Source organism: Gekko japonicus, unplaced genomic scaffold, assembly GCF_001447785.1.
Source record: "Gekko japonicus isolate JY-2015 unplaced genomic scaffold, Gekko_japonicus_V1.1 scaffold453, whole genome shotgun sequence".
Taxonomy (NCBI): Eukaryota; Metazoa; Chordata; class Lepidosauria; order Squamata; family Gekkonidae; genus Gekko; species Gekko japonicus.
This window is the reverse complement of record NW_015168663.1, coordinates 919612-931591: the sequence shown is the minus strand read 5'-3', so window position 1 is coordinate 931591 and position 11980 is coordinate 919612.

Below are 11980 nucleotides of genomic sequence, written 5' to 3'. Positions count from 1 at the left end.
AAGAGTGAAGCGGCTGGGCCAAAGCCGAAAGGATGCTCAGTTGTGGATGTGTCTGATGGTGAAAGGAAAGTCCGATGCTGCAAAGAACAATACTGCATAGGAACCTGGAATGTAAGATCTATGAATAAAGGTAAGCTTGACGTGGTCAAAAATGAGATGGCAACATCGATATCTTAGGAATCAGTGAACTAAAGTGGACAGGAATGGGTGAATTTAACTCAGAAGACCATTATATCTACTACTGTGGCCAGGAATCCCATAGAAAAAATGGTGTGGCCTTTATAGTCAACAAGAGAGTGCAAAAGTTAGTACTGGGATACAATCTCAAAAATTACAGAATGATTTCGGTCTGATTCCAAGGCAAACCATTCAACATCACAGTAACAAAACTCCGGGACGCTGGACAGATGTTTCTGTCTGATCATGCCCTTTTACTCTGCGGGAGAATCGCACCATCGCTGCCGCTTTTGGTACGTATGATCGCACCCCAACTTTTGTTTCTATGTACAAAGCAAATTAAATAATTTAACATTTTGGTTTGTTCACGTGCTATATATATTGACATATAAACCATTCTCCATGCTTGTTTCTTGTTTTTTAATGTCCTAAATTCCATTCTGAACTCTGGCATTGCTCTCAAGGCAGACTGAAATGTGCTTTTTGCTAGAATCCATGATGCTTTACAGAATGGCAATATCTCTCCTCCACACACACAGAATTAATTCCTCTCTCCCTGTGCCCCCATTAGAAGTTTCAGATTGGGGAGAGATAAACTGTGAAAGCTGTCCTACTCAAGGCTTGCCTGTGATGTTGTTTTTTGATCTGTGGTTTGGGAGTGTCATAGATATGAGATGTTGCTTTGGAAACTGTTTGGTAGCATTTTTTCAGACATGCATTGGTAATTCACTTTGCTGTCAGGAAAACATTCATTTTGAGTATCCCCTTTCAATAGTTCTGCATATCTGAAAGCTATCCATCTCCTCTAGAGAAAGAGCCCCCCATCCTTGAGATTTAGCAATGACTGCTCTACAACATCCCTACCACCAGAAACTGCTAATAGCACACCAAAATTAACTTTGTGTGATCAATAGAAATAACTGGGGATGCCTATATTTTATTTATTCTGTGTCAGTTAAAAATACAATTTTGTAAATTATTCACATACATTAGTAATTATTTAACATTTGGATGAAAAGAAAATGTGTAAATAAATTGATGAAAGCAGCATTGCCAGCTGAAGGAACTCTCCCCCTTCCGGGACACTCTGGAATTCATATTACCCATTATAATTAGATTCCTTAGTTTTTTAAAAAAGTCTGTATTTTGCAAAGTCCCACTGAAGTGCATAGGAGCAGCACAACAATCTTTTTCATTTCAGTGGCATTTATAGAAAAAATAGCTTCTAGCACAATTCTGCCCAATTTCTGTTTTTCCAGCAGATATAATGAAATACACGGCAACTCCAGAGCCAATTCTTTTGTAGAAGTAAAATGACTTTCAAACATATTTTTTCTAGTTTTGTAGTATATAAAAAGCAATTCATATTTTGTTTACAGAACAGTATTCAAGCTCTGTTGTTTGGTTTCCATGAAGGAGAACCTCTCACTCGGGTGTGAGAGGTTATTTGTAAGGCTTTGAAAATCACTGTTCTATATTGCCAGTCTATATTGAACATGTCTATTTGGGGGAGGGGGGGAGGGAAGCTGGTTACTATATCACAATTGTGTTGTAAAATAGTCAAAAGTATTTAAATTACTCAGAGTACCAATGGATCTTGCTCTATTGGAAAGAAGAGTTTTCCTTGCTTTTAAAAACCTTTATTTCTAAGGGTAAAAGGTATACAGGGAACCTACAAAATAACAGAACATCTAACAGCTACATTTTCTACTGCTTACTTCTCAAAACATAGTCACACACTAACACAGAGATAATGGAGAACCTGTCCTTCTTCTGGACCCTTAGAAAGGTAGTCACCTGAAAACAAACAACCAATCTGTATAACAATAGAAGCTACTTTTCCCGGGCTAATTCCCCATTGGCTCAGTGCCAGTTATCCCTTCCAGGTCAGTCTAAACAATAGCAATACTAGGTAAACAAGTTAACCCTATAATGACTGGATTGTCAGACCTTGTAAACACATACATTTCCAACAAATTGAACATGTTAGCTACAGCTTGACTGCACTATATGTTTATGTCTCTTGAAGACTGGAAATTTCTGAAGTGACTTGAAGTTATTTTCAAGTAAGCATGGTACATGTCAGAGACAAATTGCTTACTGTATAAAATATTATAACATACAATATATTAATGTTAATTGACAAGATTAAAAGAAGAAAGAAATAACATCAATTTTGAATTGGCATAAACCACATAAAACAGGACAAATGTGCAGCTGACCATTCCAGACATTAGTTTGAATCCCAATAAACAGGAACAAAAGAGTGCAGTTCACAAGTGAACAATGCAAGATCGTATTTTCACTCCCCCCACCTTACTTTGGTTACTAAATTTCCACATGGTGAATGCTACCAGGCCTAGTCTGTGTTCAAACCAAAGGTAACCACTGATGTAAGAACATCTGTGACAAGCTACTTATATGTTGTTATAGCAACTATTCTGGGAAATCAAGATAATCATTTCAGAATGCTACTGTCTTGGGTATTTAAAATATCTGCTGCCGTTACAGTTGCTTTTTGCTGGGGTACTGTTGTAATGAATATATTGCTCTGACTCAGTTAGAATATCCTCTGGAGAAAGAAAACACATTGTTCCACATAGGATGTAAAAACCCTGAAATAAATCAGGATTTTCGGGTTACTGAAATATAGTTAGCACCATACTTCTTTCTTTACCCTTCAGAATAGGAAGAAAACTGCATACATGTAATATTAATACCCAAGTAATGATTTAATTTAAATGTACAATCCTCAATGCTAAACTATTTGTTCAGTGGCACTAATCCTCTGAACCCCATAGTCAGGAGGCAACATCGGGGAAGGTCTCGGTCTCTATGGCCTGTTGCTGGCTGTCCAGAGGAACTGGTTGGCCCCTGTGTGAGACAGGATGCTGAACTAGATGGACTATTGGACTGACCCAGCAGGGCTCTTCTTATGTTCAGATCTTTGTTATTTGCAAACATATAAAGCCAGGCCTGCCGGGGAGTTTGGGGGTGGCAACTAGCAAGGATGTGACATCACTTTGTGATGTCATGTTCTGTGGTGTTACTTCCAGGTCAAAGGTCAGGTGATGTCACTTCCTAAGCTCCACCCTTCCAATGATGTCATATCCTGCACCAAAGCCCCACCCCTCCTATGTCACTTTCAAGCCACTCCCCCAAACCTGCGTCTTCCTCTGAAATCACCTTATAGCTCTCAAGCATCTGACATTTAGTCTATATGACTCTTACATAAAGCAAATTCTCTTAAACACACTTTACTATATCTGGAGCGCCATTGATATATTAATAGTCTAAACTGTTCATTGTGTGTTTATACGGAGATGTATTTTTGTATTTATTGGGTTTTATGTAAGCCGCCCTGAGCCTGCCTCGGTGGGGAGGGTGGGGTAAAAGTTTAAATAATAAATAAATAAGTTTGGCCACTCCTGGAATAGGTGGTGCTTCAGAAGAACCCAGGAGGTGTCACCTTTGTCTACAGAGAGTGCTAACGCCGACACAGATGCCTCATAAGAACAGCCTGGCTGAATTGGACCAGCTCACCACCTAGTCCAGTATTCTGTTCTACACAGTGGCCTACAGATGTCCCTAGAAAGCCAACAAACAGGGCATGGAGAACTAAACATCCCTATTGTTGCCCCTAGCACTGAGTTTTAGAGAATTACTACATATGAAGATTTAGGCATTGGAGCGCTCTGCCATTGATGGTTCTTTCCCCTCATACATTTTCATAATCCGCTTTTAAAACCAGCAGAATTACTAACCATTACCACATTCCACAGTGGTGAACCACAAGCAAATCACTCTTTCAGTGAAGTACTTCCTTTTGTCTGTCCTGAATCTATTGTCCACAAGTTCTATTTTTATAGGAGATGAAAAAGTTTGATCACTTTCTCCACCCCATGCATATGACAGGCCTCTAACATGGCCTCCCATAGCTATTTTCTCCCTAAATGAGAAAGACCTTAACTCCTTACTGTTTCCTCATGTGGAAGGTGCTCAAGCTTCTTGATAATTTTGTTGCCCCTTCTGCCCCTTTTCCAGTGATCAGAATTATACATAACACCCCAAATATAGCATAATCTTAGTCTATACAAGTGAGTTATGATGCCAGCCATATGGTTTTCTAAGCCCAAATGTGTGGCTGACTCGGACCACAGCTCCCCATATACTGGAGGGACAGACCAAAGTGGAAACTCTACTTTCTGGGTCCATGCTTGGAAGCCCTGCCCCTTCTTTGGGAGGCCTGGTGCTCAGTTAAGCCCTGGCCGAGTCCAGTTGCTTCATTGTGCTGAAGAGCCAAAAGGGGGATTCTTCCCCTTCACTCACTCAGCCCCACGACTGCAAAAGCAGCCACAGGCAAGATCCGGCAGCTGTCATTCCTCATAATTCCAAACACAGAATTTGCCTTTTTCACTGCTGCTATATGCAATCTCATCAAGCTTTCACCAAGTCAACATTTTTACAAAGCTCTCTTTCCTGGTCAGACATTACTAGTTAGATTATATATTTAGAAGTTAAGGATTTTGGTTTTGTTCCAGTGTGTATCACTTCACACTTATTTTGCCACATTTGTCTCCTACCCACTCAGTTTTGAGAGATCCTGTTGTGGCTTTTCACAATCTACTTTTGTTCTTGCCATCCTGAATAATTTGATGTCATCTACAAACTTGGCCACTTTACATCTCACATCCAATTCCAGATAATTTATAAACAAATTGTTAGCACTGGAATCAATACAGATCCATGCACAACCCACTGTTTAATGTTTCCCACCACTGTGAGAACTGTCAATTTACTACTATGCTCTGCTTCCTGTTGTTTAACTAGCTTCTAATACACGAAGACACATATCCTATGACTGTTTACTCCAGAAGCTTTGGCAAAGGGCTTTGTTGAAAGCTTTTTGGAAACACAAATCTACTCCCAGCAGCTCAGAGATGTCATAGCACAGCCTTTCAGGACATGTTTGCTTAGTTTATTGATAGTCTGGTCTTGAAGCACCCTTTCTTTGCAACTAGATGAGAACAATGAATTTCCTCTGAAACATTACATTGTCAAACAAAACTATATTTGCTGGCTGTCTCCCTCTATGCCTGCCTTTCTGAGGGCATTAATATCCTTCTTTTCACAGGATAATTTCAAATCTGCATCTTGATATTAACTTCTGATTGCTTTTGGTGACAAGGGGTGAAAAGTTGCATTGTGACATCTACATAAATTGTTGGGTTTACTCAAAAGTAACTAAGCATTGCAACAAGGAATGACATATACCTGTGGACCAGGTATAGCAAAGAAGAGCATCATTTTTGCTTCCAGACTATGATGTCAGTGGTGACTTGAACTCTATTTTGCACCTCTGAATAGTTATGGCACATTTTGAAGCAGATGAAATGTGACTGCTGAGTGAGATAGACTACTGACCCATAAATTGGCAAGTCGTGTCACAGCTATGCAGTTGTCATTTTTACATATGCTGCTTGAAGCACCACAACACCACCTACAAGCAAACATTCTGAGCTTAGGGGCTTTTCTAGTGAACTGCAAAATTGGACCAACTCGGCTACCCACCTGATTTTTTCCTGGACTGTCTGTAACCACAGACTGTCTGAGACACACAAACATTGTACACAAAAATGCATTGTAGCTAGAAAACAGCCAGCACAGCAGAATGCTAAGACTTCACTCAGGCAGATTTTGATTCAAAAAGCTATCCATTCTAGAAACTCACTATTTTATTTATGTTATTTATAGTCTGCCTTTCTCACTGGGAGGGGCTGAGGTGGCTCAAGTGGTTAAGATGCTGAACTGCAGACCGGAAGGTCGGTAGTTCAGTAGTTCGAGACTCGAGTGCTGCATGACGGAGTGAGCTCCCATCTCTGGTCCCAGCTCCTGCCAACCTAGCAGTTTGAAAGGAAGAAATTGCAAGTAGATAAATAGGTACCACTTTGGTGGGAAGGTAACAGCATTCCACATGCCCTGGTGTCTAGTCATGCTGGCCACATGACCATGGAAATGTCTTTGGACAGTGCTGGCTCTTTGGCTTGGAAATGGAGATGAGCACCGCATCTCTAGAGTCAGATTCGACTGGCTTTCGAGCAAGGGAAACCTTTACCTTTCTCACTGGGACTCAAGACAGATTACACAGAGTGAGACTGCAGTCAGATAGAAGCTTGGAGCAGTTTGGAAGCAGGGTAAATCTCTCTATTCTACTTGGGAATGGAGAATCTTGATCAGACACCGCACCTGAGGCGCCTTTATATCATGCTGGGGCTGTAGTGGATTGGGTTTTTTTTGGTTTTTTTAAGCCCCCGGAGGGGATTTTTTATTGATTTTTTAAACACTACAAAAACTAGAACAGAAAAAAGGGAAATGGAAAGCTACATATAAGGGAGAAAGTAAAGAACCCACTACTAACTAAAAACCCAAGAGAGGAGATCTCCAACTAGCTTTTTATACTTCATTCAGACTTTTCATCTTTGTACTTCTTATGAACTGTGTCAATCTTTTAACCCTTTTAATCATCCCCAGTTACATTTAATTGCCCAATAACAGTGCCCCCCCATCATCCCCTAGAACCAAAGTTCTCAAAGGCACAATTCAGAGTCCTTCAGCCTTTACTTCTTCTTCTCTCTCTTCCGCAGTTTGTAGAAACTTTTCGGGGCTGATGCCCCCTGCTCAGACAAAGAGTCCTCACCAGACGAACCAGTTTCCAGCTCTCCACTGGACTTATCGTCCTCTTCTTTTTTCTCGTCCTCTGGCCTTCCCAGCTGCTCCTTTAGAAACTCTTGAGCTTTAAGAACAGAGTCAATCTTGACCTTCTTCTCCTTGATCTTGAATATTACTCCTTCTGGAAACAGCCATTTATATCCAATTGAGTTTGTTTGGAGGAAAAACACAAGTTCTTTGTATTCCTTTCTGCGTTGTCTTACTTCAAATGGAATATCCTTTAGCGTTCTGACAGCATTCTCCCCCACCTTCAGGTACAACATTCTGTCATCAGATTGCTTGACATTATAACTTTTATTGTGAGTTGAGCAAGCAGCCAGTAATATTCTAGCAGTATAAGCCTAAACAGTCACACACTTCTAATCCTATTAACTTCAATGGAATTGGAAGAGTATAAGTCTCTTTAGGATTGAACCATAAATATCTAAGTACAAGAGGATGTCATAGACAAAGGTACTGAAAGCAGTGACAGATCTGGGATACTCAATAGGGTAGCTCTCTCTTTTCCATATTGATAAAAAGTGATCTTCACACCATGAAAAGTAGTTCCTGTGTCAAAGCCCCATCTCACAGACATCTGTTCTTTAAAGACATTGAGCTGTTCCAGCAGAGAGCGCATGACCTCTGTCATCGCCTTCGTCGTCTCACTGGTCGTTTCTGGCGTCGGGGACTCTAGTTTCGCTTTTAAAAGTTTCTCTTTGTCTCTGTCCCTCTTCCCCACCATCTTTTCGTTTGTTTGCTTTCGCAATAAATTTTAATTAAAGTCTCTGAATATGCGCTTATCTGTATAGCTCGATGGATGAGTACTTCTGGGCAATTTCTTGTTTATTCTTCCACTCCCTCCCCTTTCGCTCAACGACTTATGGGCATGGGAGGCGTCCCTCCCACCACTCGCTTCTGCCGTTTCGCTGCTTCGGGTAAGGAGTGTCTTTTCGTTTAAAAATCAGTTCTCATTTGACTCACGTTCATAGTTGGTCTTTCGACCCCTCTTCATTCATCATTTCAAATGCCTGATCTCCTGTGCTTGACCCGGCTAGCTTCACTTGTACCATCAGGTCTCTCGGCTGGACGGACCACTGTAGCAAGGGGGAGCCTCGATTCTCTGGCATTTGGCCAGAGAAGAGGCTACCCCCTCAAAGCTCCTTGGCCAGGGGCCCTTCCCCGGGCTCCTGGGGGGGGGGTTAAGAGCCTGCTCACCCCCTCCATCCACCAGAGCATGGAGACACCCCCGGGAAGTCCGGGAGGTGAGTCCGTGAGCGTGCCGCCATCAACCGGAAGAGGGGGCTGTAGTGGATTGTTCACAGTGTTACAGTGCATCATCCATGTAGTGCGGTTTGGGTTATTTTTTAAAGGTTCCCTGGTGTGTGCACATATGTACACAACTGAAGCAGTGCCTCTGTCAGGAATCCTTTCCCTGATCCCCATTAACCTATTGGTTGCTGCCTAGGTGTATTTGCACCACAGAGCACGGGAAGACAGAACCTACCTGGAATGGACTGGCAGGTTCAGACTGCCAATCCATTTTGTGTGCGCTCTCCCACTTTCAGACATCCACCCATGCTGGATGAATGCATGGGGATCCTTAAGCACTGGTGTTCCTGTGGTAGCTATTTACTTCATATCCAACTCATCATACAACTAGGGAATGGCTGCCAGATGTGGCTGTGTGACTGAGCCCATTTAATTCGGAAGGGAACAGCAACTATATCGGGCCAAACTGCCCGTCTGACTGCAGCCTGAGCCAGTACAATCAACAATAAAATAGGATTTGGGATGTAGATCCAACCAGAAGTCTAAAAAACAGAACTGAAACAAAGCATTTGTTGTTGTTCAGTCGCACAGTCGAGTCCGACTCTTCGTGACACCATGGACCAGTTCACGCCAGGCCTTCCTGTCTTCTGCCGTCCTCTAAAGTTCACTCAATTTCATGTTTGTTGCTTCTATGACACTGCCTAACCATCTCATCCTTTGCCGTCCCCGTCTTCTTTGACCTTCAATCTTTCCCAGCATCAGGGTCTTCTCCAGTGAGTGCTCCCTTCTCATTTGGTGGCCAAAGTATTTGAGCTTCAGTTTCATTATCTGGCCTTCCAGGGAACAGTCAGGATTGATTTCTTTTAGGATTGACTTATTTGATCTTCTTGCAGTCCAAAGGACTCTCAAGAGTCTTCTACAGCACCATAGTTCAAAAGAATCTATTCTTCGGCGCTCAGCTTTCCTTATAGTCCAACTCTCACAGCCATACATGACTACTGGGAATACCATTGCTTTGACCATGCGGACGTTTGTTGGCAGGGTGATGTCTCTACTTTTTATCATGCTGTTTAGGTTTGCCATCGGTTTCCTCCCAAGGAGCAGGCGTCTTTTAATTTCATGGCTACTGTCACAGTCTGCGGTGATCTGGGATCCCAGGAACGTGAAGTCTGTCACTACTTCCACGACTTCCCCTTCTATTTGCCAAGGAGTGATGGGGTCAGATGCCATGATCTTAGTTTTTTTGATGTTGAGCTTCAAGCCCACTTTTGCGCTCTCCTCTTTTACTCTGAGCAAGAGGTTCTTTAGATCCTCTTCACTTTCAGCCATTAGAGTGGTATCATCTGCATATCTGAGGTTGTTGATCTTTTCCCCAGCAATCTTAATTCCCGCTTGTGATTCATCCAGGCCAGCATTTCGCATGATGTACTCTGCATATATATTAAATAAGCAAGGTGACAGTATACATCCTTGTCGTACTCCTTTTCCTATGCTGAACCAATCAGTTGTTCCGTATCCGGTTCTAACTGTCGCTTCTTGGCCCTTATACAGGTTTCTCAAGAGACATGTGAGGTGGTCTGGTACTCCCATCTCTTTAAGGACCTGCCATAGTTTGTTGTGATCCACACAGTCAAAGGCTTTAGCATAGTCAATGAAGCAGAAGTAGATATTTTTCTGGTACTCTCTTGCTTTCTCCATAATCCAGCGAATGTTGGCAATATGATCTCTCGTTCCTCTACCTCTTCGAAACCCAGCTTGTACTTCTGGTAGTTCTCTATCCACGTACTGTTGAAGCCTAGCTTGTAGGATCTTGAGCATGACCTTGCTAGCGTGTGATATGAGTGCAATTGTGCGATAGTTTGAACATTCCTTGGCATTGCCCTTCTTTGGGATTGGAATGTATACTGATCTTTTCCAATCCTGTGGCCACTGTTGCGTTTTCCAAATTTGCTGGCAAATGGAGTGCAGAACTTTAACAGCATCCTCTTCTAAGACTTTGAATAGCTCAGCTGGGATACCATCACCTCCACTAGCTTTGTTGTTAGTAATGCTTTCTAAGGCCCATTTAACTTCACATTCCAGGATGTCTGGCTCGAGGTCAGTGATTATACCGTCGTGGTTGTCAAGGACATCGAGGTCTTTCTTGTATAGTTCTTCTGTGTATTCTTGCCATCTTTTCCTAATCTCTTCTGCTTCTGTTAGGTCCCTACCGTTTTTGTCCTTTATCATGGCCAGCTTTGCATGGAACGCTCCCTTGATTTCTCCAATTTTCTTGAAGAGATCTCTAGTCCTTCCCATTCTATTGTTTTCTTCTATTACTTTGCACTGTTCATTCAGGAAGGCCTCCTTATCTCTCCTTGCTGTTCTCTGGAAATCTGCGTTCAGTTGGGTAAATCTTTCCTTTTCGCCTTTGCCTTTCGCTTTCCTTCTTTCCTCTGCTATTTGTAAAGCCTCATCAGAAAGCCACTTTGCTTTCTTGCATTTCTTTTTCTTTGGGATGGTGGTGATTGCTGCCTCCTGTACGATGTCACGAACCTCTGTCCATAGTTCTTCAGGCACTCTATCTATCAAATCCAGACCCTTGAATCTATTCTTCACCTCTACTGTATATTCATCAGGGATGCGATCTAGGTCAAACCTGAATGGCCTCGTGGTTTTCCCGATTTTCTTCAGTTTAAGTCTGAATTTTGCAATGAGTAGCTCATGATCTGAACCACAGTCAGCTCCAGGTCTTGTTTTTACTGACTGGATAGAGCTTCTCCATCTTTGACTGCAAATTATATAGTCAATCTGATTTCGGTGTTGCCCATCTGGTGATGTCCATGTGTAGAGTCGTCTCTTAGGTTGTTGGAAAAGGGTGTTCGCTATGACCAGTGTGTTCTCTTGACAAAACTCTGTTAACCTTTGCCCTGCTTCATTTTGCTTTCCAAGGCCAAACTTGTCTGTTATTCCAGTTACCTTTTGACTTCCTACTTTAGCATTCCAGTCCCCTATGATGATGAGGACATCATTTTTTGGTGTTAGTTCTAGGAGGTGTTGTAGGTCTTCATAGAACCGGTCCACTTCAGCCTCTTCTGCATCAGTGGTTGGGGCATAGACTTGGATTACTGTGATGTTGAATGGTTTGCCTTGGAATCAGACCGAAATCATTCTGTCATTTTTGAGATTGTATCCCAGTATTGACTTTTGCACTCTCTTGTTGACTATAAAGGCCACACCATTTTTTCTATGGGATTCCTGGCCACAGTAGTAGATATAACGGTCTTCTGAGTTAAATTCACCCATTCCTGTCCACTTCAGTTCACTGATTCCTAAGATATCGATGTTCAGTCTTGCCATCTCATTTTTGACCACGTCAAGCTTACTTTGATTCATAGATCTTACATTCCAGGTTCCTATGCAGCATTGTTCTTTGAAGCATCGGACTTTCCTTTCACCATCAGACACATCCAGAACTGAATGTCCTTTCGGCTTTGGCCCAGCCGCTTCACTCTTACTGGGGTTACTTGTACTTGCCCTCTGCTCTTCGCCAGTAGCATACTGGACACCTTCCGACCTGAGGGGCTCATCTTCCGGCGTCATATCTTTTAGCCTTTTGATACTGTCCATGGGGTTTTCTTGGCAAAAATACTGGAGTGGGTTGCCATTTCCTTCTCCAGAAACAAAGCATAAACACAGCAAATTATCCACAGTAGTACAGATCACAGCCCCCAATAATTTATCCAAGTAATTTTATGAAGTCTGTTTTTAACAGTGCTACCCTATTGCATGCATAGAAAAGCCCTCTTGAATATTCAGTTTTGCACAGTTTGCAAAAAGCCAG